At 51.5% G+C, this 26,399-nt stretch overlaps 1 protein-coding gene and 1 non-coding gene across 11 annotated transcripts in view; one reads left to right on the top strand and one right to left on the bottom strand.

Annotated features, from left to right (window-relative positions):
- Positions 1–619: 619 nt before the first annotated feature.
- NCOR2 (nuclear receptor corepressor 2) overlaps positions 620–26,399 on the top strand; it is a 243,644-nt gene continuing 217,864 nt past the window's right edge. For 3 of the 10 annotated variants that reach the window (XR_013226418.1, XM_077309340.1, XM_077309339.1), the window contains exon 1: positions 622–1,011. The gene's annotated coding sequence lies outside the window, so the exon portion shown is untranslated. Of the gene's footprint in view, positions 1,012–26,399 lie in introns of all 10 variants that reach the window. The other 7 variants (XM_077309342.1, XM_077309348.1, XM_077309341.1 and 4 more) reach the window with 5 other exon arrangements.
- Positions 19,830–19,903, bottom strand: TRNAG-UCC (transfer RNA glycine (anticodon UCC)). Its single transcript has one exon. It is a non-coding gene; the product is annotated as a tRNA-Gly (tRNA).

Below are 26,399 nucleotides of genomic sequence, written 5' to 3'. Positions count from 1 at the left end.
ACCAACTTCCTCCCAGAACGTACAGTTCCCAAGTCCAGCCTGGGAAATTCCTGGAGATTCAGGGGTGGAACCTGGGATGGTGGGATTTAGGGGGGTGGAGGGAGGTGGGTGATGTCATAGTCTCCACCCCCCAAAGCTGCCATTATCTCTGGGGGGGGGGGTCTGAGTGCTCTCCCCTGGAGTTAGAATTCTGGGGGGAGGTTGGCAACCCTGCAGAGAAAACTGCCCTTTTGTTGAGATCCCCCTGGGCTCAACCCTAACCGGTCTAGACCTATGGCCGAGGCCTCGCAAGAACCTCTAAATCTGCCCGGGTTTGTATGGCCTTTGGCCGTTCTCTCGGGGAGCGGCGCAGCAAAGCGGCATACAAATCTAAAAACCAACATAGCGGCCAGAAGAGAAACAAGCAAGCCCCGCGGGCCAGCCGGACGGAAACTCGAGGCGCTCTGCCCGTGCCCAGAGACCCCCTTGGCCGCCTCCGTGCAAAAGTCCCCGTCGGTGGGGGGGCGAGCCAGGCGGCGCCGCTCCCTTTAAGAGAGCGCGGAGGGAGGGAGGGAGGGGAAGAGAGGCGAGGCGAGGCTGTTGCAAGCCGGAGCGGAGCTGCTGGTTGGGGGCGAGCCTGGCGGCGGCGACGGAGAGCCTTTTTGGGGAAGGGAAGGAAGGACGGAAGGAAGGCAGGAAGGAAGGCGGGCGGCCAGGCGGCCAGGCAGCCTCCTCCGGCGCTGCAAGTCGGGGCGCTGCATGCAAAGGCGGCTGCTGCTGCTGCGCCGGAGCCGGAGCCGGATTCGGAGCGGCTGAGGCCGGACTCCTTCGGGAGAGAGAGAGAGCGAGAGAGGCGAGCTTTCCGCGGTTGGATTTACAAGCCGAGCGTCGGAGCGAGCGGGGCCGCCTGGCCGAAAGAGCCCGCGCGGGGATCGCAGGGCTCGGGCGGGCAGCCGAGGACCCCCCCCTCCTCCCCCCCCAAAAAACACGGATTTAGCAGCCGGACGCGGCGATGAGAGCCAAGGCGAGGAGGTAAGCAGAGGGGGGGGAGGGGGGATTAGGGAAGCCGCCCCTCCCCCAAGGAGCACCTCGCGGGGGGGGCAGCCCCCTCCTCGCACCCCTCGCCCCCCTCCCCCCGGGTCTCCGCGCTCTTCCCGGACTTTTCCCCGGGACCGGCGGGGGGGGGTTGTTTTGTGCCCCGGCGGGAGTTGCAGGCACGGGCCGGACCTTACCGGGGGGTCCCCGTCCGGCTCCTCGCCTAGTTTGGCTGGCTGGCAGGGAGGGGGGTCTCCTTTGCGAGGAAGCCTTCTCCGGGGAACTTTCCGGGGCGGCTTTACTCGGGAGTAAGCGGCGCGCTGCCCTGCGGGCGGCCCGGGGGGAATTGCAAGCCCCGGCCCAGCGTGGGGATCGGGGCCCGCTGGGTTGGCTAGGCGGTCCCGGGGACTCTCCCCTCCCCCCGCCGCGTAAGCACGCCCAGGATCGGGTCCTCCGAGCGGGTCTCCGAGCGAGTTTCCGCGCGCGTTGCATTTCTCCTGCTCGTCCCCGCAAACCGTGCAAGGAAAGCAACGTGGTCGGTCCCGTTCTTTATTTTTTTTGGGGGGGGGACGGATTTGGCTGCCCTCCCCTTGCACTCGGGCCTACTCTGGGGTCGTCAACCTCAGGCTGGAGAGGAGGAGGAGGAGGAGGAGGAAGCGGGGGGGGGGGCTGGGGAATCCGGATTTGCTCCCCGCGGGGTGGAGGATCTGGCGCAAACAGGCTTGGACCGGCGCGCAGTTGTGACTTGCGCCAGATGGGGGAAAGTTGGGGGCGGCTGGGGCAGAGCTGAGTGCCAAGGAAAGAGGTGTGTGTGTGTGATTCTCACAAGACTGTGGGTGCGAGGTGTGTGTGTGTGTTGAGTGCCTGCCTGTGTGTGGGGAGGGGCCCATGCGCTGGGTCTGGGGCTTTGCAGCACCCTCCCTCCCCCCCTAAACTATCAGACAGCCAGGCTGAAAGTCTCTTCTGTTTATGCTCAGCAGTTTGCTGGATGTGGCATCTGGCGACAAGGAGCCATTTGCTCTCTCCCTGGCTTGCTTCCAAACCCCCCCCCATATCCCAGCGCATGGTGCGCTTATGACAGCGCTGCTGGGAAAGGCAGCTCCTGGAGCGGAGGACGGGGGACTCTCCCAGGGATGCGCCAGATGTTCGAGCCGCCGTTGGGGGACAGCCTTGGAACGGAGCCCTGCCTGCAACTTCTCTGAACAAACTCCTCTCTGATTCGGCTGGCGCAAGAGCGCATGTGTGCATATGTGTGTGCGTGGGGGGGGGGCTGGGGGAGAGGAGGCGTTTGACCCATGGCTGGAAAAGTCACTGCCTCAAAACCCGCAACCGGCTGAGCTGTCGGGGAGCGTGCCCATGGGTTCCCTTCGGTGGTTGATGTGTAAATATTGACCGAATTGCCTCTCAAAGCATCAGAAGGCCTCTGTCTCTCTCTCTCTCTCTGAAGCTGCTGGAAGGGACTGGATTCTCTCCTCTGTCTCTCTCCCCGGGATCTCCTAAATCTGCTGCCGGTTTCACTTCTTCTGCAGATGGCCAGCCAGTTTGCAGGCGGCTCCCTTGTCAGGCCGATGCATGGATGGGTGCCAGGACTCCTCAACCTTCCTAATGCCGCGACCCCTTAATCCAGTTCCTCCTGTTGGGGTGACCCCCAGCCCTAAAATGATGCAAGTGTTCTTTCACAGAAATTAAACAAAAACTGACCAATGGTGTGAAGATCCCATTGTTCAGGATTGTAGAAAAGTGGTTTTTTACTCCCAGGGGGAAAAAAGTTCAGTTTTGCCTCTTGTCCCACCATGCCAATTTCGCTCTTTTCCGCTGCTCCAGACAGACAAACGCTCTATCTTGTTCTACCCTGCAAGGCTGTTGTGTGGATGGCACCCCTGCCCCCCCCCCCCGCCAAGCTGCTTGCTCTTCTGCAACCCCTTTGAAAGGTTCATTTGATCCCTAAAGGGGTTCCAACCCTCACATTGAGAACTAATGTGCTACATGCAAAAAAGTGGCCATTTGGTTGAGAGTTTGTCCTTCTGTGGGTAGAAGGAGCTGGACCCAGGCTAAATAGCCAATTTCCACTTCTTTCTTTCTTTCTTTCTTTCTTTCTTTCTTTCTTTCTTTCTTTCTTTCTTTCTTTCTTTCTTTCTTTCTTTCTTTCTTTCTTTCTTTCTTTCTTTCTTTCTTTCTTTCTTTCTTTCTTTCTTTCCCCTCTCCCTCGAGGCTCCGGGCAGGGCAGCTTACAAAAACAATTAAAAATCTACCACAAATGTTAAATGGGTTTTAAACTCTAAAGTGCATAATTAAGATGGAAATCAATCCCATTTGTGCAATCTTCGGAGCGACGCCTCTTTATAGGAGCTTGGAAGGTCACAGAACTGAGCGGGGCCAGAGAAATTATTAGAGAAATCATTAGGGGGTGGGGGGACTTCAAAAGCAGGGCTGTGAGCATCTCTCAGTGTTATTTCTAGGCCTCGACTGTAGGCCCGGTGGAACCAGTTAAAGTCCCACGGGGCCCTCTCATCATTCCACCAGGTTGGGGCCAGGGCCAAGAAGGCCCTAGCACTGGCTGAGGATATCTTCACTTTATATTCCACTGATGATGATGGAAATATACAAGGCCTCTCAGCCTGCCCTTGTAAGAAGAAGGGCTAATAAGGCTTTAGTATCTATTTTTAATAGATATTATATGTTTATATTATCTATCATATTACCAATTATTATATAGGAATTTATATTTATTATATATAGGAATTTATGCCCCGCACCTTCACCGGAAGTTCCCAGGGTGATTCCCAACCGTGCAAAATAAAATAAATGTAAAACATATCACCAATTGGAAACATACCATAAATTTAAAACATACCACCCCTCCCTCGCACCCTGGCAGGGCAGCACACAGAGGAAACGAGACACTGAAGAGCTGTGTTTTCACCATGTGCCAAAAACAGTGAATGTTTGTGGCAAGTCACTAGAACTGGGGGGCCAACACCGAAAAAGCCCCCGTCACAGCTCCTGTGCCTCTGAGAGGGGCGGAACTGCAAGGAAGCATAGCCAAGTCCTGAGATACTCAGGACAAAGAGAGGTACATAAATGGATTTAGTAAATATCTAAATATGTAATTAAGGACCACAAATTTGAATAGCAGCCCTTTAAAATGGCTTTGGAGGGGGGGGGACTACAATTGAAGCATCCCTCCAGGAGTTGTATATTTATTTGTGGGTCTGCTTTTCTTTTTGTTGAAACTGAACATGTTTTTAATTCTTCTCCGGAGCCACCTTGAACCACAAGGAAAGGTGGGTGATAAACGTTTCCAGTGGTGAAATTGATGGCTCATGAGTTTGTGTTTTCCCCTTGAGATTCAAGGCAGGTTACTTACGCTGTGTAAATAAATAAACAGGATGGGGGGAGGAACACAGTAAAACCAAGGCCAAAAGACAGAGCAGAGGACGGTTTGGAAACCGTGTTGGTGTTGGATGAGGGCAGCTGGCCCATCAGGGGCAGAGGTTACTCCAGGCCGACCTGCAAATCATTGAACTTTTATACCGCTCTCAAGTTATAAACCTCTGGGAAGTACGTCAACTACCATGACGGATCGTCTGCTACTGTTTTTTCAGAGTCCTGTTAGTTTTCTCTTTTTTTTAAGTTCTTTTATCCATGTTTTGCTGTGTAAACCAGGCGTATGTTTTGAGTTCCAGACTGACTTCCATTCCCTTATTTGATAAATGCTCGTAGAACAACCCCATATTAGCAAAACTCTCTGGGTTCTGCGGGGCCTGCAAAATGGAGCTCTTCCGCCAGGCATTTGGTTGAGGCTGGGTGGAAGGACGGGGTGATAAGATCAGAATTATGTCTTAGAGTGCGTCTGCCCCATTCATATTCAGCATTGTGGCTGTGTGTCTTCGTAACCGGCTCCATTAATCGTTCTGGGGTAATGTTTTCTGCTGCTCTCTTTTAGTGATTGGAATTTTATTCTTGATCAGTGCTAGGGCTCAGTTGTTTAGAATGTTTTATTCTGTTTTAGGTTGTGGGGGTTTTATTCATTATATATATGTATACCGCCATGAGCCAGCATTGCTGGGAGTAGCGGTATATAAATATAAAGATAAGTAAATAACTAAACACAAAATAAGCAGGAAAAAAGACTAAATGGTAATATGCAAATGTCGAGAAATACACCAGTGCTGAATTTCAGGGGACAGTTTCCAAGACAAGGCAATGCCATGAAATGCCATAGTCAACGTTTTTGCAATGGCAAAAGTCATAGTTGGGTCACCGTTGGCTGATATCTAGAATCATAGAGTTGGAAGGGATCTCCAAGGTCATCTAGCCCAGGGGTAGTCAAGCTGTGGTCCTCCAGATGTTCATGGACTACAATTCCCATGAGCCCCTGCCAGCAGGGGCTCATGGAAATTGTAGTCCATGAACATCTGGAGGACCACAGCTTGACTGCCCCTGATCTAGCCCACTCCCTTGCCCATCTGCAGTGACCCCAATTTCATGGCCCAGTGACCTCTTGCTATATAGCCGGCTTCTGTTTTTGGAGGCGTGTGATCCCCTCCTTAAGGGTACTATTGCGTTTATTGTATGCGATCAATAAAGGGTTGTATGGGTTGAACACACACCTCTCTTCTTGCCTTGGTGCCTAGCTTGCAAACTGGTTGTCCGAAGTGGCCGTGAGGAGGGACGGCTGATGCGTATCCCAGTTTACAGTCTTGTAGGTCAACCATTCTCAACTTTTTTTGCCGTTGAGAAACTCCTGACATATTCTTCAGGCTTCGAGAAACCCCAGGAATGGCGCCATTGTGCAGAACACGGTTGGGAAGCAGAGCTGTGGACACGCCCACCCGGGGCCCCTCCCTTCCCCACCTCCCAGGCCCATCATTGGGCATTTGGGGAATGGGCGGGTCCACATGACCATATATGGCCATATCATCCCATAACAGTTTAACAAATAGAAAAAAAAAATTAAAAGTTAATTTACTCCCACCCGTTTGGGTAACCCTTCCAGCGCCATCAAGAAACCTGCTCTTGAGAAGCTCTTCCGGGTGTAGAACACAAGGAATTCTTGGAATTTATGGCTGATTTTAGGTGTAACTTTGCACAGATGAAGTCACCGTTGGGGATCTTTGCCTTCTCTAGCTTGAGTAATAGACCTGGCCGCACCTAGGTGGATTACTCCTGTAAAACTGTTTTATCTGCTGAAAGAGCTTGGAATCTGGCAGGGAAATTTCACTGCAGTGGAGCAGAAATGAATACAAGTTGCATGGGTGGCAGGCTGTATTTGATACAAGCAGGCGATGATCCCAGCTTGGTGCAGTCGTTAAGAGGGGCTTATCTGGAGAGCTGGGTTGGATTCTCCACACATCTACAGGGTGACCTTGAGCCAGTCACAGTTCTCTCTGAACTCTCCCAGGCCCAGCTACCTCGCAAGGCTGTCTGTTGTGGGGAGGAGAAGGGCAAGGCGGTTGTCAGTTGCCTTGAGACTCCTTAGGATAGAGAAAAGTAGGGCATAAAAAACTACTCTTCTTCGTTCCAAATTCCTTAAGGAGTTTGTTTGGAACTGAGCAATGAATAACATTACCGTCTAGTGCTGGTTTTGAGAGGTTTTTGGCCACTGGACTTAATTGAATTGTTCTAATCACCTGCTTAATATTTATTATTTATTAAATTTCAATATCGTCCTCCCAAAATGGCTCGGGGGCGGGGGGGCGGTGTACATAACAATAAATTAAAGCCAATCCAAGGAGTAAGTGTCAACATTAACAGTATAATAAACACATGATTGAAAACGTAAATAACCATGTAGTGCCGTTTGGCCTATCGCAGCCCCCGGATTATTCACTGCCCTTGAATCTTCTGACCGGATGTCTCTCCGGGGGGTGTTTTGTAGGGCAGGGCCAGAGTTGTTGAAAGTCATTTTTGCTAGTGGCTGTGTCCACGTAACGGCGGAAGATGGAGACAACATTCAGTCCCGAAAATTCTTGGCAGCGTCTTCCAAGCAGGTTGTAACCTTTCCGTGACGAGAATTAAAAAAAACAAAACTGTACGCACTGTTCTTCCCAGCCCTTATCCTACAGGTAGGTGTGACTGCTGGTTCCTTCCAGAAATGAATTTTCAGTTGTATACTGGTTCAGCAAGCCACTGAGTGGTTACAAAGGGAACGCCTGCCACTCACCTTATGGGCACCGGAGCCTAGACCAAGGTCTCTCGTCTCCTCCCGTGGGCACCAAGAGAAGCGGGGTCCCTCGGTGCGGTTCCGGCCAAGCCGTGAGTAAACTTGGTCAGGGGAAGGGGTGCGCGAGTGCGGGAGACGGTAAGATGGGGGGCCTTCGAGGTCCGAAGGAATTGGAAGCTGACGGGAACAACTGAGAATTCATAATTTCAAGGCCAGGACTTGAAGTCTCTCGAGCAAACATTAACTGGGCTGCCTTGACGCAGGAGTCAAAAGAGCTTCAAATTAACTCTATGGTTAGTGATTTTTTGAAAAGGGGAATATTTGAGCCGCGGCCAGTCTTCAACTGTTTAGCACGTTTTGTTTCCTTTTTCCACCCCCCTTCTGCCCTCTGTGAACGTGGGTAGTCGGGTGCCACCGTAGTCTCTGACTCACAAAGAGTTTGGTGAAATCCCTGGGCTTCGTCAACTTGCCTTTTGCTTTGAACCTCCGCAGAGCCCTGAGGGTGTGCCAAGTATTTGCTCTGTATCTTCAGCCTCTTATTGTTCTCTCTCCAAAGGGAAAGAATTCCGGCTCTCTTATTTTGTTTCTCGCAGGTTAGCGGCGGACTCTTAATTATTTTTAGCACCTCAGCGCCTTTTTGAACTGGACTTCGATCTTAACCCTGAGCTCTTAGAATCCTAGAATCCTGGAGTTGGAAGGGACCTCCTGGGTCATCTAGTCCAACCCCCTGCACTATGCAGGACATTCACAACCCCATCGCTCATCCACTGTAACCTGCCTGGATTTTCCGGCTTCGTTGGACACGATGCCTTTCAGTCTTCCTGGCCAATGAAACCTGCCTGGCCAATGAAAAACCATCCTGGGTGAAAGCCCCGCCCGCTTCCAAAAAGCACTTGGTGGACAGCCGGAAAAGTGTCAGCAGGGAGCACGGCGCCCCCGGGCACTGTGTTGGGGACCCGTCTTATCGTGGGTGCCCAGCGTCTCAAGTCTGCTTGGAGGCCTGGGCAACACATTGCATTGGCCCCGGGCCCTTCTTCCTTGTGCTGCCTGTGGGGAAGGGTCATCTCCTCTCTCCCAAGGACCTTCTCCAACTGTCTGCCGTCCTTGGTTCATCCTCTGGCATGCAGGAAAGTGTGGGGGGGGGAAGACTAATTTCCATAGGAACACCCAGTGTGGGAGCTGACTTACAGCTGTATCTCTGGAATGCCTCCGTAAAGCGGTGGATAAGCAATTACCCTCAGCAGTTAAGCAATTGCCCTGAGCAACACACAAAACAACCAGTATTTCCGTCAGATTTTCTCAGAGCTGAGGAATGAGTGGTCATTGGGGGGGGGGGGGGCAGCGCCCTGTCCTGGTAGTGTGGAATACATTATTTATGGTACACAGATAAGTGGAGAAGGGTTGATGGGGGGGAGGAGGAGATGTGAAAAAGGCAGCGAACCAAAACGGGCTGTTTGCATCTGCCGGCGTCAGTGATCTCTTAACGATTTTGAAATTGCTTTCTGATCCTCCGCAGTAGCCCGGTCCAGTCTCGATAGGCAAAGGGAGAAATCTGCTTTTGTGTTTTTCGGTTTCCCCCCTGTTGCCCTTTGCCCTCCTTAATGTCCGTGCTGGTTGCACAATTTTTTGCTCTTTTCAAAAATGGGGAGAGCTGTGCAGGCCAAGGGAACATGCAGACGCCCTTGCAAGTAGCTGGTCGATGTGCGTTTTTGCCTTTGTGTTGATTGATTCCTGAAATGGACTAAAACAGATTTTGCCAGATCTGCCTCCGCGGAGGTGACATCTCGAGACTGTTGACTTCAGCTTTCCCTACTTAGCAGTGCTTAATGTTTGAAGCGTCATGTTAATCCCTGAATCAGAATCGGGAGAGGAGCTAATTCCAGCGGGTGTGGCACAGTGGCCAAAAGGCATCTCTGCCATGGCCTTGCTTGGAGGCTGTGGCCAAATGCTTCCCCGACTGCCTACTTTGCAGGGTTGTTGTGAAGATCATAGATAAGGACACAAGAGAGGCCATGTTGGGTCAGGCCAGTGGCCCATCTAGTCCAACACTCGTGTCACACAGAGGCCCGAACGCAGGCACCATCCAGAGACCCACCAGCAGGGCCAGAACTGCAGAAGACCTCCAACTCTCACCCCCCACCCCAAGCACAAAGAATACAGAACATCACTGCCCCAGACGTAAAAATGCAAGAGAAGCCATGTTGCATCAGGCCAATGGCCCATCCAGTCCAATCCTCTGTGCCATACAGTGGCCAAAACCCAGGGGCCACCAGGAGGTCCACCAGCAGGGCCAGAACTCCAGAACCCCTCCCACTGTGGCCCCCCAAGCACCAAGAATACGTGCAGAACATCACTGCCCCGGACATAAGACCGCAAGAGAAACCCTGGTTCGGAAGGCTTGTTCTAGGAAGGTGGTGGGTTGGATCAGGGGTAGTCAACCCGTGGTCCTCCAGATGTTCATGGACTACAATCCCCATGAGCCCCTGGCAGGGGCTCATGGGAATTGTAGTCCATGAACATCTGGAGGACCACAGGTTGACTACCCCTGAGTTGGTTTAAATCAGGGGTAGTCAAACTGCAGCCCTCCAGATGTCCATGGACTACAATTCCCAGAAGCCCCTGCCAGCATTCGCTGGCAGGGGCTCCTGGGAATTGTAGTCCATGGACATCTGGAGGGCCGCAGTTTGACTACCCCTGGTTTAAATAAATGATGCTCAGGGGGCTTCCAGTGTTGGCTGGCCGTGCCGAAACCAACTTGGCATTTACCGTCTCCGGTTCCCGAAGCAATCCTTATTGCGGTTTCAATCGGTGGATTGGATTTTACTGGTGACTGTTCCCATCTCCCAAGGAGCGTTCGTTCGTCGTCTTGCTTTCCTGGGCTGGGATCTTTTCCGCCTCTGAATGAGAGTTTTCCTTCGCTACGCAATCCAGACCTCCCCTGCAATTAGGCACAGTTGGCGCTCGGATATGTAAGCGGCATATTTTCTTTCTCTCCCTTTTTAAAGCCTCCGCTGAAGAGGCTGGGTGAGGCCCGGGTGCGTCATCCAACGCTGTCTTAATTGCCTGTTTTTCTCCCGGTTCTGTGATCTCCCGGAATGTTTGCCTGCCAGCTACTCCTCCTTGCAACTTAAAAAGAAAACAGAGGGTTAGTTCATATGGCTTCGCTGCGGTTCCTTAGCCCTGGGAGGCAACGCTAGCGAGCACATCATCGCTCTTGGGAAATGTTTTTATTTCTCTTTCTTCCCTCAACACATGGCTTATGTCAAGCGTGTCCTGCTTTCCTGGCCGTCTGCGGCAGGAAGATGGTGTTACTAGAAAACAGGGTGAGGAAAAAGGAGCCTTTGACAGCTCCCTGATGACAGACCCCCCTCGCTACCTTGATTGTGGGCCAGGCAGCAGTTGTGCATCTACAATTCTGTCTTCGTTCCCCAGTACGACCCATTAAAAAGGATGAAGTTGCTCTCGACGTACCCGTGTGCCGGTCCAGCTTCACAGGGGAAGGAAAGGCACCCATGGGACTTGGTGGCCGTTTCATAAGATCGGCCATGATGGGTGTGGGATTTGCAAAACTTGTCTCTGCAGAGGGCGTGTCCAAGGCAGCCACCTGGTTCTCAAGTTCACCTTTTGTGATGCGGTATAAACCCTATATCTATAGCTCTGCAGATGCAGCATTTAGTGTGTGTGGGGGGCATTGTAGCCTGTTATGGATCAGGATGACCGTGGCCCACCTGGGACTTGACGTGCTGCTCTGGAAGCTCCCAGCCAAGATGTCCTCCACCTCTGAGGGAGAATGACCATTGGTTATTTACCGAGAAGGGTCCTTCTCTGGGGGTCAGGAGGATGTCTTTCCCCTCCCCTCGCATCATCATCCGAGGACTTAGCCTATTTTTAATATTCCTATCACAACTTCTCATGAATAATCCCTTGGTCTCATGTACATTACTGTATGGCAATTCCCATGAGCCTCTGCCAGCATGAGTGTCAATTCCCATGAGCCTCTGGCTGGGGCTCATGGGAGTTGTAGTGCGTGGACATCTGGAGAGCCACAGTTTGACCACTCCTGTTGTAGGGTGTTCAGTCGGATTATTGTTGACCTATCATTCTTCTTCCCATTATGCAAGGTGATGTCACGCTGATTGTTTGGAGTTATGGTCTATGCTAGTTTTTTGTAGATGAGCTCTTGGAGTCCGAGCGCTGAGCTCAGGGGGACTTCCATACAAGAAGTTGGGAAGAGGAAGATGATTTGTTCCTGCCTCCCCGACTGACTGGTGGGGATTACCCAGCCAGAATGTCTTCCTGACCTCAGAGGAATCATAGAATCATAGAATAATAGAGTTGGAAGGGACCTCCTGGGTCTTCTAGTCCAACCCCCAGCACTATGCAGGACAGTCACAACCCTCTCGCTCATCCACTGTCACCTGCCACCGCCTAAAGAAAGAGAAGGACCCTTCTTGGTAAGTAACGAATGGTGGTTCTCCAGTACTAGAAGACCTCATCTTCCGGACCCACACCTCTTCAAAAGCACATGGAGAGGTTAACTGCAGCTTGCATCGTCCTTCCTTTCTGTCCCTTGATTCTAGCACCTGGTACTTCCAAAAGACAGTTTACTTTTTCCAAAGGGTACCTCTAAAGAAGGTCACAGGCTAGCATTCAGGGTCTTGCAATCTCCTGGTGTGTCCCCCCTCCCAACCCATGTGCTGAAGATTACGCTTTCAGAGTCTTTCGCAATCGACTTGGATTTCCATTGTACACATTGTCGTATTTTAAATGACTGGCAAGTTTCATAAGACCTTCCCGCCAGTTGGCAGGGGTCGAAACCTCAGAGAGCATAAGCAAATAGTCAGGCATTCTGAAAAACCCGTCGGTGAGTTTGCACACGTCTGCAAAAAGATTCTGCGTGATGTTTTCCGTCTCCCTTCTCAGTCTGCTTCGTCAGGTTGGCGAATAAAAATGCAGGACGCGACTTCTTCAAGTGGTCTCCTTGCAGGGAAATGTTTGTTTTGCTGCTTAAAAAAAAAATCAATAACGTTTCTAACCGATCTATTCGATGTACAGTCGCTGAACAGGGACCATTGTTTTGTATGTGTGAACAGAGTGTGTAGAGGTGGCTTGTTTGCTGTGTACTTTGAAAACATTACACAAAAAACAATGACCATAGCTAATCCCCCCCTCCCCAGTTACATGGAATTTTTATTTTTGGTCTGTTCCTGCAGCAGTTTTGTTGCTGTCAGTGGTTCGCTGTTTACTTTGACTTGCGGAGGCTTGCCTGGCGAGATTTGTCCAGGCTGGTTCGCAAATGTGGGTTGGATGGGGAATGTTGCTTACGAGTCATGAGCTATCGGTCTTGGACTCTCGATCCATCTCGCTCTAGACTAGTGCTGCCTAATTTCATCAGCCCTTGCACGGGTGAGTTTTAAGTAGCGAGAATGCAATTATTGTTCTTTCACCGCCTTGAGGCTGACAATGAAGAAACTGAAATGGCTCCGGATTTCGTACGCCTTGGCTCTGTCCTCTTCTGGAAGGGGAACGACAACTTGGAAGTCAGGAGGCTGGAAGGGGCCATCTGGTCCAGATGTCCATGGACTACCATTCTCATGAGACCCTGCCATCCTAAAGAGCTCATGGGAATTGTAGTCCATGGTCGTCTGGAGAGTCACTGTTTGGCCCCCCGTGGTCTAGTCCAACGCCCTGCTCAATGCAGGATCAGCCTAAAGATAGGGAAGAGTAGCCATGAAGGAGCTAGGGCAGATTCTTAAGTGTGAGAATGTGGCGCTGGCAACCAAGATCAAGGTAATTCATGCCACAGTATGTCCTGTTACCACCTGTGGCCAGGGCCGGTTTATCCACAGGGCACATGCTACGGGCCCCGCTCTTGTAGGAGCCCTGCAACAGTGCATCCCCTCCTCCAGATCAGGATCGTAGCCTTTCTCCTCCCTCCTTTCCCCCTTTTAAGGACACTTGGAGTGACACCCCTTTCCACTGTGGCTGCTCTCGTCGCAGTTGTAATCTGCTAGGGCCCCCGCAAATTCTTAAACGTGCTCTGGTGCTACGGGCCCCACAAGTCCTCAAGCCACTCCTGCATATGGCTGTGAAAGTTGGACAATGAGGACCACCGACAGGAAGAAAGCCGATTCCTTTAAAATGCACTGTTGCGGAGGTGGTTTACGGGTACGGTGTGCTACCGAACCGGACAAATCAGTGGGTCCTAGATCAAATCAAGCCGGAATTCTTTCTAGAAGCCCAAATGACTAAACTAAAGCTCTTGTGCTTGGGTCAGAAGACTAGAAGCACCGGGGGAGTCCATAATGCTAGGAAAAGAGGAAGGAATGACTCAGCGAAGGAAGTCAGTCACGGCCCTCAGAGGCCTGAGCAAGGTTGTTAACAGGAGGAAGTTTAGGAGGATGCTAATTTGCAGGGTCACCCATAAGTCGGAAGCAACTGAGCAGCACTCAAGCGTCCCAAGTTCCCTGGCCTGTTGCAAGGTCGGTTCTTGGAATCTCTCCACGCGGAGCTGGAGTTGGCTGGTGTCCAGGGAGCACCTCCCCCGCCACAGGTTTGGCTAGTTTTTAAGGTTCTCCTGGACTCTTGTTCTTTTAGAATCATGGAGTTGGAAGGGCTCTCCGGGGTCATCTAGTCCAACCCCCTGCACAATGCTACCTTTGCAGACTCTCACAGCCAACCCCCACCTTGGCCGAGAGACAAACAAACGGGGATAAGAACTTCATGCACATTGATTTGTATGCCCTAGAACAGTGTTTTGGGTTCCTGTTGCAGAAAAACAGGGGGTATAAATGCAGTAAATCTGTTAACCTAATTGCGCCTTGCACGATGAAGCATAGATGCGCCAAAGTGTAGATAGCATTGCTACAGCTAATAGTAGCCTGGGTGGATTGCACCCATTGCTGAAGCATCCAAAACGGGCCACTGCATGCCGCATGAAGGGGGTTCTGCATATTCTGGCTTTATAGTAAGGGGGAAGAATAGGAGCTTGTGAATTAGCCAAGAGCAAAACCATCCCCTTTGTACTGTGGCCTGTTTCAAGAGGTGTGACATGTCAAGGGTCGTCTCAAATCAAAAGTTCCTGGGAGGGCAGACTCCTGGAAAGGGGTATTTAGAAGCTTCCTGATGCTGAGTCAGACCTTTACCCCTTCGAGGACAGAATTGCCTGCTCAAACCGGCAGCAGCTCTCTGGAGCCTCGGGCGGAAGGTCTTTCACATCACGCCCCGTTTGTTGTCCTTGATGAGAAGACCTCAATGGGTTGTCCTTTCCCCAAATTTGTGGCAAGAGAACTTCATCTCGGGCTCAGTGGGGGCCCGAACGGCATTTCTTCCAACAACTTACAAGCGAGCGAATTATCTTGTTGATGTTTTGCGCGTCCGTGCGCCTCTCCCCGTCTCCCCCTCTCAGCCGGAAAGCAGCTGAGCCCTACGGCCGGTTTAAAATAAGCTGCCGAGCGGAATGCCGTCTGTGTATTATTTTTAGCTGCTTTTCTGAGCCCTGCTTAATCGCCGTCAATTAAAACCCGCCATTGAGGTCGCGTGACCCAGAATGCCCCGCTCCGCTACGGGGAAATCGGGGAGGTGGCGGTTGGTCACCCGGCCGTGTGGCGTCTGCGCCGGTGCGGAGAAGGGAGCGGCGGGAGTGGAGAGGCTGCCATTCGGTAATCGGGGTTTTGCCGAAGGGATTGTTACTGATCGTCCTGGGATTTGCCATCTGCATAAACACACAAGCCTTGTTCTGTGGAAGGCCGGAGGGGCAGGGTTCACGCTGGTTCGCTTGCAGCCGGAGGCCTGTGTTTTGCTGGCCTTGAAGCCAACAGTCATGACTCTTCCGCCGTGGGCCGGGCAATCTCCACACCACCTCTGGGTTTCCCGGCATGGAAACGGAAGCTTGCAAGCCTGCGAAAGCAATTGGAGTTAATGAGTCAGGCCCGCCTAGTCCACGAGTCTGTCTTTGGTGGTGGTTGAATCGGGTCTCAAAGGGATGCCCTTCTTTGAGAATTCGACTCCTCGCAGCTAGTGTTCCGCCATCTGTTCCACTGAGATGCTGTGGCATTGGGGATGGGCATCCCGGCCACAGCTTTGCCTTGGTGGTGGTAAAAAGTGCTGTCAAATTGCCGCTGGCCCTGTAGGGGTTAGGAGGAGTGAATCTGTAGGTTTTCTATGGCAGCAGCCCGAGGTTGTTTGCCATGGCTTGCTTCTACGTACCAGCCCTGGATTCCTTGTTGACCTTCCACCCAAGCAGTAATCAGGGCCGACCCTGCTTAGCTTCTGAGATCTGATAAGATCGGTCTTGCTTGGGCCACATTATCGGGCATCGGTGTTACGGTTTCCTGGCGATTGGCTCGGTTATAGGGGTCCTTGACGCCGGCCTTATCCAAAAGCCAGGCGGAGGAGCTCCATTTTGCAAGCCCTACGGAACTGTGAGATCCAATAGGGCCTCAGTTTCACTGGGGAGCTCGTTCCGCCAGGTTGGGGCTGCAGATGAGAATGTTCTGGCTCTGGTCGAGGCATCAATAAAATTATGCATGTATTGATTTTGTTTGTTTATTTGCTTCCAGATCTTCTTTGGAGGCCTTGAGCCAGGTAACTCTTGGTCCGGGTAACTTTGACTGCTGAACGGAGGCGGGTGGTCACCCAGGAAAAGTCCTTCTTTGCGCTTGTGCCTTAACAGTAGCACAGCCTTCCGCAGTAAGGCCTATTCTGCACACAATAGAACTTTATAAGTAGATTCTCCTGTTCTGCACAGGAAAATCCAGCTGCCAAAGCACATTGAAACTGCATTATCCTTTGTGTGCGGAATCGGCCCTGGTGTAATCTTTTGTTCCTGTTTTGGTCCATTGTGATGGCATTTCTGTTTCACTTTTCTTTTTGGCTGGCTGTGCTAGATTTTCCGGGGCGTGGCTTCTTCCGTCGATGAAATCAAGGTGCTGGTGCAAGATGTTGTGTGTTCTCAAATTTGCTGTGGTTTCCTTGCAGTTGACTGAGAGCTTGCTGTGCGTATGGCTGTGATTTGAGATGGTTGTTCCAGCTTTGATCCGTTATCTAGCTGTTGCTGTTCTTTTTTTGTTTTTAATTAGATTTTATGTAATTTGATATTTGGCCTTGCGTTCCACAGTGTTGAACATTTAACTAGGTGGGAAATGGATCTTTTATTCGAGGTTTCCTGTTTGCACAGAGAAAGTGGTCAAGTTTGATAGACCTGTGGCCAGCATGCCATGTGAACTAACCACACACCTTGAAGCATTTCTCAGATTATCGCACAGTGCACAATTCCACACAGCCGTTCTGGGACAGATCTACAGGGATTTCTTGGCTGACGGACCAAAAAAGAAAGGTTAATGTTTTGAAACGCACTGTTTTTAAGAGCCGGCCCTGGACATATCTGAATAATGTATATATTTTTTAAAAATCTATGCACTTGGGTTTAGAAGGCTTGGGGGGGGGTGTCTATAACCGTGGAATTAGGAGTCGTGAGTGAAGAATCCACTCAAGATACTGCAAAAAGAAGCTTCACAGTTAATGCTACTTGTGAAGAAATTTAATGCAAACCCAGTGTCCTTTTTTGTTACTGTTCATTGCAGCAAAAATGGTGTTTGTTTTCGTACGGACCTCTAGCCCGATTGGAGAGACCGACCCACCCCGAAATAGGGGAGCCATTTTTGAAGAGGCAAGCAAAAAACCCAAACTGTGGACTTTAATGGAACAGGGAAGATGCATGATTTTCTTGCGCCTTGAGTCTCTTGGGTGCAGTTTGAATTTTTTTAAAGCACACTGTTCCAGTCTGTCCCTGGGCGTTCCAGGGCAGCATCATGCGCGTCCCAAATTGAATTAGAGGAGGAAGGATGTGGGGTGAAGGGCTCTAAGGCACATGCAAGGAAAGGAGAATAGGTTTTTCACCTGTGCGCCTGACGGGGGATGGTGCGGCTTCTAATTGAGGCCACGCTGTTGGGAATCCCTTTTGTATTCCTGGCTCGGACGTGATAATTGAACCCCCGAGACAAAAAACAAAAAACCCAACCGCAGCAAGCCTGTGCAGGGTAGTCATACCCTTTACGTTTACTGGATGTGTCAGGTGAGGCGCACCTAGTTCATTTGCAAATTCTGCAGGGGAGCGGCACTTGTCTTCAAACGGAAAGCTAATTAAAAGATATTTAATAGCTGCCTGTCATCGTAACGAGTGGCGCATGTGTGAATCCATGTGCCTGGCGGGGAGGGGAGCAGGAAGCAATTTGGATGCAGTGTGGCGTTGTGGTTAGAGGGCCAGGTTCAGATCCCCATCGCCACCCACATGGGGGACCCAGGTTCAAATCCCCCACTCTGCCGTGGGAGCTTGCTACGTGACCGTCGGCTGGTTTCAGCCTAACCTACCTCACAGGGAGCAATGTCAGCCGCTTCTCCCAATTGTGGGAAAAGGTGAGGTTTGAAGGAAGTAGTTATTTAGCTTATTTAAAGTTTTTTTTTGATACCTTTCTGCCCCAAATAGGGTCCCCAAGATGATGAACATGAAGATGGTAAAACATAACAAGAGGTTTTTTCCCTCTGTTTTTACTGCCCAAAGGTGCCTCCAAGCGCCTTACAATCATCTTCCCTTCCTCTCCCCACAACAGGCACCCTGTGAGGGAGGTGGGTCTGAAGGAGCTCTGACAGAACTGCTCTGTGAGAACAGCTCTAAGAGAACTGGGATGAACCCATGCTCACCCAGCTGGCGGCACGTGGAGGAGCGGGGAATCAAACCTGGCATGCCTGGTTAGAAGCAGCTGCTCATAACCACGACTATACTGAGCTTGCTGCACATTAAAACAGCACTTCGGCACGGAGAGATTCCCATCTTGCTGCGTCCCGCCTCTGAAGATGAGAAACGTCCGAGGCTAAAACGACGAGACCAGGGCTGTGCAGCCCGGAAAAGCGACCACAGGCAGTGTTAAAATAGCACTTATAAAATATATATTAAAAGATTCAGTCCAACATATAAAAAACAGAAGTCCAAAACCAGGGAGCAGAGCCCTTAGCAGTTATTGCGTCCCTCCCTCCTTCCCTCCGGGACGTACTAAGGATAGGGGAGTTCTTTTGACTTGCCACTCAAGAACAGCTACATTCAGTTCTCCACTGGTTTTTTGTATACTTGGGCCCCCCATGTTGTCGAGCCTGCCGGAAAGGGTGAAAGGGGCCCGTTAACAAAACACAGGTTCCAAACTGGAGTGGGCCTGGGGTGGTTCTCAGCATCCCTGAGGATCCCTGGTACCCCGTCTCCCTCGTTTTGTTTCCCCCGGGGTTATAAATAAACGTGTGGCGTTCTTTTTTTTAACTGGATGCAGTCTCCCCCCTCCCGGTCCGCTCTCTCCTGCAGGTCTGTTCAAGCTCGGACGTGGGGGAATTCCTAAGAGGATTATGGTGGCTTATTCAGCGTCGGGCTTGAACTGGAGCCGAAGCCGAGAGACGCGGAAAGGAAAGTTATGTAATGCAGGGTGTCCTCCTCCGAGGCGGAAAAGCCCTGAGCAACCAGGACCTGCCTTGCTGGGAGTTCCGCTGCTGATAGCCTCAGGCTCCCCCCCCCCTTTTCAGTTCTGTTCTGAATTTGGGGCTCCCTGCCCTTCTTGGCTTTCCCCTCTCGCCCAGCACAAGGCTCCCGGGACACGCAGAACATGTTCTGTTTTGCATTCCCTCCCACCCCCCCTAGTCAGATTGTCACAATGTCGGCGGAAGAATAAAATGTTCCTCAGGCCGTCTCAGCCTGGCAGCCTGACAGCATTTATTAGAGGTAACCTTCAAGGAAATGCCACACGCCCGGCCTTGGATTCGACTCAGCCGTCGTTTGACATCCCCTCTTCTTAAGATTTGCTGCCGCCTCCAAGGACTATTCTCCCTTCTCTTTGAGCTCCTCCAGCCTGCCTTTCCAGCTCTTCCGCCTCGGATCTCCGCGTGGCTTCTGATCTTTCTTTTGCCTCGTTCACTGTGCGTCTGAGCTCTGAAAGGACTTTTTTTGTGTGTGGGTCTGCTCTTAACACAAAAGGGGCCGCTTTTATAAGGCTTCGGCTGTTAAGGTGTCGCTTCTCCCCGGAGAACTGAGCCGGCGGTGCTGCCTTGTAGAGAGATCTGAGGCTGCGGGCCCTGGCATCCCGAAGTGCGGTTAGGACTGTGTATTCTCTCATCCAGCCTTTTTCAGTCTGTCGGCTGTGGAGGAACCCTTGAAGTGTATCTCAGGACCCCCGGAAGTGGGGACGTGCCCCTTCGGAGAAGCGGGGCACAGACGTAAGACGTAAAGAGCTGAGGCCGCAAAGGAAGCGGCCTCCAAGGACGTCTTGTGATGTCAACAGTCCTCTGAACTTCTAGAAAAGGCCCCGGAACTCCAGTTGGAAATCTCTTCTCTCATCTCTCGGTTGTGAGGGCTTGGGTGAGATTTTGAGCGTGTGCCCAAGAATCGGGAGTACTCGTCACCTTTTCCAAAGCTTAGTGAAAGGATTTCCGACTAGAGCTGTTCTGGTCTCCGCTCAGCTGTGGTGTTATTTGTGTTCCTCACCTTCGGACTCTAGGATTGAACGCTGGAAATGACCTTATGTTGGGTCCGTCAAAGAATTGTCTACTAGGTCTGGGAGCAGCTCTTCAGGGTCTCAGGCAGAGGCCTTTCCCGTAACCCGGTCCTTTGGACTGGAGATGCCGGGGATTGAACCTGGGACCTTCTGCGTGGAAAGCAGATGCTCTACCACTGAGCCACAGCCCTCCTTAGGGCTGCCGCACCTGCTGATCCTCAGGGCAGGAAAAAGTGGTTGGGGGACTTGTGTCCAAACCCAGACGGAGTGTCACTTTCAGGTGTCTCTCTAGGAGTCCCCCAGATCTCTTTGGTAAAGCCCAAATCTCTATGGTCCTTACTGTAGCTATTAGGAAGGAGGGATGTCCTACAGCGTCATCAGTCCCCTCTTCTCCCACCATGGTGATCAACTAGAGATTCCAGCCTCCAGGTGGGACCTGGGGGTCCTCCCCAAGCACCATCCCCAAATCTCCAGGAGTTCTCCAACCTAGAAACTAGCAGCTCTATGCTTAATATTGGTTGGGGGGAGACACACGAGGGGATTATTGGGGAAATATCTGCAGGCAAGGGGGCTCAGGGTAACCCAAGGCAGCTAAAAGCACAACACCCAAATAATCATTTATCGCAGGGGTAGTCAGCCTGTGGTCCTCCGGATGTTCATGGACTACAATTCCCATGAGCCCCTGCCAGCATTTGCTGGCAGGGGCTCATGGGAATTGTAGTCCATGAACATCCGGAGGACCACAGGTTGACTACCCCCGATTTATCGGATTCATTAAAATTTTGGGGCCACCCGTCACTTCTAGGGGTGGTTGTGTGGGAAACCGAGAACTCCACGATCGGCCACGCGGGCACAGCGTCCCAGGTTTTTGTAGCAAAGGCTTGGGAGCTCGGACAACGTTATTTTCGTCGGGGCTAGTCACTTTTGCGTGTCGTCCTTTTCACAAGAAGGTGGGCGTTCCCGAGATTCCAGGTCGGCTCGTGCCCGCCTCGCTTCCCTGCCATGCATTCAGAGGCCACTTTTAAACGTTTTGTGGGAATTCGGCGTTGGTGCTGGTGAGGGAGCGGAGCAGCCCCACGTCTTGTGCCCTCCGCCGAACGGCAGAGTCTGCCCCCCCCCCCTCCCCAGCAAGCCTCTTTGGCTGGAGTGCTGGGAAAATCCACAGAGCGGCATTTCAGGAAGCCTACTCAATTATAGTAATATTTATTTCATGAGGTGAACTGTGAGTGAGCAGCGCGAGGGAGGAGGAGAAGGAGGAGAGGCTGGCCTCGGGCGAAACCCAAGCTCTTTTCTTTTTCTTTCTTAAAAAAAGAAAAAAAAATACACCACCAGCCTAAAAATGATAAAATAACCCTCTGTACCTCCTTCGTTTCTCTCCCCCCCCCGCCCCATTTTTGGTGGGTTTAATTTCCATTGCCCTGGAAATGTCTCCCAGGTGCCCAGCTGTCAATTGAAAAAGCTGTAAGGGGGTGGAGGTGGAGGGGGGGGGGATGACTTGTGGTCTCCATGGCAACCCATCAGACGACAAGTAGATCAATGGGTGGCTGTTCGCCATCTGAAACTCAAGCAGGCCTGGCTACACCCCCCCCCTCGCTCTGTCTCTCCCTGACAGGCCCTGCCGCGGGGGCCATTAGCGGGAGACACCTCAGGGCAAAAGCATTCATGCCTCCATACCCTCCTCTGATAGCTCTCCTCTAATGGGGCTACCTAGAAGCATCCTTGTGGGGTTATTCCCCCCTCCCTCCCTTCCTTTTCTCCAAGAGAACTCAAGTGGACCTTCTCTTCTTCCTCCCGTTTTTCTTGCCCCGGGGCCAAGGTGTAAGTTAGCACCAAGGCAGGTGGGAGAACTGCTGTCTCTTGGTTGCATCTCATGCTGATCTGATCTCAAACCGTGCTCCGGGGGTTCGTGGAGGGAGGCCGGCCTCCGGGTGGGACCTGGGGATCCCCTGGAATTACAGCTCATCTCCAGGCTACAAAGATCAGTTTCCTTGCAGGAACATGGATGCTTTGGAGGGTGGATTCTGTAGCGCTGTACTCTCCAGTCTCTCCAGTCTCTCCAGGTCGCATCTCCAAATCTCTAGGGGGTTCCCAACCTGGATCTGATAGCCTTACCTCCCCCTATCCCGGTAGGGTGGGACCTGGGGCCCCCCCTGGAATTACAGCTTTGGAGAGTGGACTCTGTGCCATTGTACTCTCTTGGTTCCTTCTGAGAACAAGGCAACCCTAGGTTCATCGAACAGAAGGCCAATCCTGATGGGTGGGTTTCCCCATTAACACAGCTTGAGTTCCATTCTTCCCCTGCATTGGGCCGCCAAAAAAGAGTGTGGTACATGTTCTCGGTTGCACTCACAGTTCACCTGGGGCAGTGGCGAATGCCCTTTTTGGTTGTTTCTGCACATGGGCAGAGTGTACGCAGTAGATCATGCTCCTGGGATGTGCTTGGGGTATTGCAGCTGTCCAATTGGTATGAAAACAGTTCTCTGGAGCAGGGGTAGTCAACCTGTGGTCCTCCAGATGTTCATGGACTACAATTCTCATGAGCCCCTGCCAGCGTTTGCTGGCAGGGGCTCATGGGAATTGTAGTCCATGAACATCTGGAGGACCACAGGTTGACTACCCCTGCTCTGGAGGGTAGGAAGTTGGACATCCTGGTGGTCTGGATGATGAAATAGCAGGAGGAAGGGGCCGGTCACATGATTCCTTTCCAAGGAACTCTTTGTTCCTCTTCTTGTTTGCAGTGACCTGTTCTCGTTGCCTTGCGTCATGAGTCTGCAGATGACTAGTTAGTGCCTTTCTTATTCCAGTGGACTGTGGTGTGGTGACACCCTGAATAACCTCCAAGGAGGATTGCTGCCATGCTGGGTCCAGAACTCCATGAGCCCTGCTTAAGAGTGAAAGATAACAGTATGTTGAGGAAGCCAGTGAGAGATTGAACAGCCAGGTGATGGTGATACCTGTGTAGTGTACATAAGAACATAAGAAGAGCTCTGCTGGATCAGACCAGGGAGGGTCCATCTAGTCTAACCTCCTGTCTCACACAGTGGCCAACCAGTTCTTCTGGAGGGCTAACACCAGGGCATGAGGGCTGAAGCTTTCTCCTGAGAAGAACATCAGAAAACCCCTGCTGGATGAGACCACTGGTCCAGCATCCTGTCTCCCACAGTAGCCAAACAGTTGCTCTGGAGGGGCAGCAACTGGACTCCAGCATGCTGTGATACACAGTGGCCAACCAGTTCCTCTGGAGGGCCAACAACAGGGCAGAATGGCCAAGGCCTTCATAAAGACATCAAAAGAGCCCTGATGGATGAGACCAGTGGTCCATCCTGTCCAGCATCCTGTCTCCCACAGTAGCCAACCTGTTCTTCTGGAGGTCTAGCAATAGGACATAGAGGCCAAGGCCCCTGGTTGCCTACTGGTTATGGGCAGGAGAAGTAGGTACGGTATTCTTGTGCTGCTGGTTCTTCATGGGCTCTTTGCAGCTCTTGTTCTCTTAAGAATGGCAGCTCTTGTCCTCCAAGAATGGCAAAATGAGGGACTTCTTGCGTTTGCCGATGGGTACGTCAATATATTATGGTATTTTTTCTCCCCAACGCTCTCTTTCCTCTCCTTTCTTTTTAAAAAGGTGAAAGCAGGCAGTGTCTGAAAGACACAAATAATAGCTCCCTGAACTGATGCTATTATCCTTTCGGAATTTAATAATGTGACACTTAAAAAAAAAAGAAGAAACTGGATAGCTTGTCCTTCCCTCTAGGAACAGATCAATAGCAGGCCTTGTATCTGTAGTCTGGAGGTAATTGCTAATGTCAGCCGATGTCGGGTGCTGTTTTTGTAGATGGCCTTGGGTTGCTAAGGCGGAGGACGCTTAGGATTGTAGACAGGGTGCGTGTGTGTGTGCGTGTGTGCCATAAAGAGAGAAAGAGTCTCTATAAGGCAAAACATGACATTTGATGCAGGGAGGGAGGGAGTTGGCCTTGTGACTTGATCGGTTTGTGGGGAGAGTAAGAACGCAATCCTGTTTTCCGAGACGGTTCTAAACTTCCGTAGCCAAAGTCCCTCATTTCAAGAAACGGTGGCCTGTTGGTTGGCAGGAATTCTTGGAGGCCGAGGGGTCTGCTGAACCCCCCCCCCCCCACACACACACACACATTAAATTGACTACAGATGGGAAATGGTTTTGAGCTTGCTCCGTTCAAGGACCAGAGCTGAGCAACTTGGCAGTCTGAATCAGAGTTAATGTTGTTGGCAAAAATCTGAATCCAGAGAGCAGCTTCCCACCCTGCCGTTTGAGCAATGCTGGGTTAAACCAGAAGTCCAGGAAATTGTACTCACAAACACACAAAAAAGAACTTCCATTGCACTAGGGAAGGAGAAAGGGAAGGAAAAGAATTGCATAATTCATTGTAATTCCCTCTTTGGGTTGCATTTCTGTGGCAGTGATAGTTTGCGACTGTACTAATTAGCTTTCTCCCTCGGAGTCAGGAGGGCATCTTGATTGGGTGATTCTCACCACTTAAGATGTCCTCCTGTCCCCGGAGGAAAAGGACCCTTTGTGGTAAGTAGTCAGTGGTCATCCTCCCTCTTCAGGAGGACAAGTGGTGGCAATTGCCCAATCAAGATGTCATATCCTCAGAGGAGAAGGACACTTTTGAGTGAGTGGTTCTAGATGTCCTCCTGTCCCCGGAGGAAAAGGACCCTTTGTGGTAAGTAGTCAATGGTCATCCTCCCTCTTGAGTCAGGAGGACAAGTGGTGGCAATTGCCCAATCAAGATGTCATATCCTCAGAGGAGAAGGACATTTTTGAGTGAGTGGTTCTTCACTGACTTTGGGCTTCCTTCAGGGCATCCAGTTCTGGTGAGAAGAACAACAACACCTAACAACATTCCCCACGGATCAACTATGTGCATCTCCTCCTTCTTGAAAACCATTGTTAGTTTCTCCAAAATTCTTTTAGCTTCCCTGCCGTTCCCCCACCTATCAGGAACCTATGACCTCATCTGGAACTTCAGATTGATTGGGAAGTATAGCTGCGGACATGCCCACCTGAGGCCTCTGCCTTTCCCACCCCCTAAGGCCAATCATTGGCCATTTTGGGAGGGGAGAGCCAGGTTGACATGACCATACTTCATACTTGACCTGACATCTGGTGTGCTCTAAGTCAGGGGTAGTCAACCTGTGGTCCTCCAGATGTCCATGGACTACAATTCCCATGAGCCCCTGCCAGCGAATGCTGGCAGGGGCTCATGGGAATTGTAGTCCATTGACATCTGGAGGACCACAGATTGACTACCCCTGCTCTAAGTGAAATATCCTGAAATGCTTAGAGTAGGATTCAAGATCTGGTCCTCAAACACTGTCAACCCGGAAAATTCGCCGATAGCTTCCATTTCTGCCCTTGGTCACGGTTGTCTCCCCTCTTCCCAAACGTGGTTCTTCTTGTGCGGATCACTTAAATCAGAAGCGGAAAGAAGCAGGCGGATGAAGTGGGGCGGCATTGTGGCTCTCTCCTCAATCCGGCGGATGTGCGTTGGCTTCTCCTGGGAGCCTGGCGGGGTTTGGAAGACTTAAGGAGCTGAAGAGCTCGCTCAGGGTTTGAAGAGCCCTTTTGCAGCTGCAGTCGCCCTCGGAAAGATTTCTGGCGGTGCGGTGGAACCTGGGGGACTCCCTTGCCTCCTCTCCTATTCAGCGCAGTGATAAATCATTCATCTTCCCGGCAAAAAACAGTTCTCTCCCCGGCTCTGTGTACACAAACAATCTGCTCCTGGAAGGTGGCCTTTTATTTATCAAGCCTCAGAGGGTGAGATAACAGCTCTGGCAGCTGGGAGGACCTAAAGGTTAAGTCACCCGGGAAGCATGAGAAGAGGATAAATATGAGAGAGGATAAATAGAAAGGTGACCGTTGGCGGCATTTTTTCTCCCATAGCTCTGCAAAAAAAGACAAAACGAGGGCTTTGGTCAGGATTCCCACAGGCGGCTGCTGTTTGACAAAAAGAACTCTGTTTTTTATTCCCCAAAGGAGTCTCAAAGCGGCTGACAACTGCCTTCCCTTCCTCTCCCCAAAACTGACGCCCTGTGACGGAGGTGGGGCCGGGAGAGCTCTGGGAGAACTGGGGTTGGCCCAAGGTCCAGGACGGATCTAGTAGGATGAAATCTGTTGACCACACAAATTCCAGAGGAAGAGCATCAGAAAGCCTGTGTATCTAGGGATATTTCCCAAAATATCAGCCAAGCCGGTGACCCTCGCTGAATCTTGTGGCAGCAGATTGCAGCACCTGAAGGCCGTTCATGACAAGGACAAAATTGAGCCTCTCCTCAACATGCTCTCTCTCCCCCTCTTCTGACGCACGGGCCGGTACTTGAAGGGCTCTTTGTAAGATGGCTGTAAGCCTGTCGCAATTTTGCAATGACACGGCTTCACCTGAAACGCCAGAGTGTTTCTGTCAGAGTGATGCCTGGCCATGCGTGTGGCTGTTTCGTGGCTGTCTCCGACTTCCGGAGCAGGCATTTTGTTCTTTAGCCCTCTGGCCTGTGTCAGAAATTTGGAGGTGCTCGCAGGCAGACCCCTGGTTGGTTAGGTCTCTCCTCATGTTATCGACTGTCCTGACGTGCGTTATCTAAATCTAAATAAATCTAAATAAATGAAATTATGTAATCAGCCCTGAGTTTCCGTGAGGGGGGGGGGGGACTGTAAA

Source organism: Paroedura picta, chromosome 13 (assembly GCF_049243985.1).
Source record: "Paroedura picta isolate Pp20150507F chromosome 13, Ppicta_v3.0, whole genome shotgun sequence".
Taxonomy (NCBI): Eukaryota; Metazoa; Chordata; class Lepidosauria; order Squamata; family Gekkonidae; genus Paroedura; species Paroedura picta.
The sequence above is the reverse complement of the archived record's forward strand: the minus strand, read 5'-3'. Positions and strand labels throughout refer to the sequence as shown.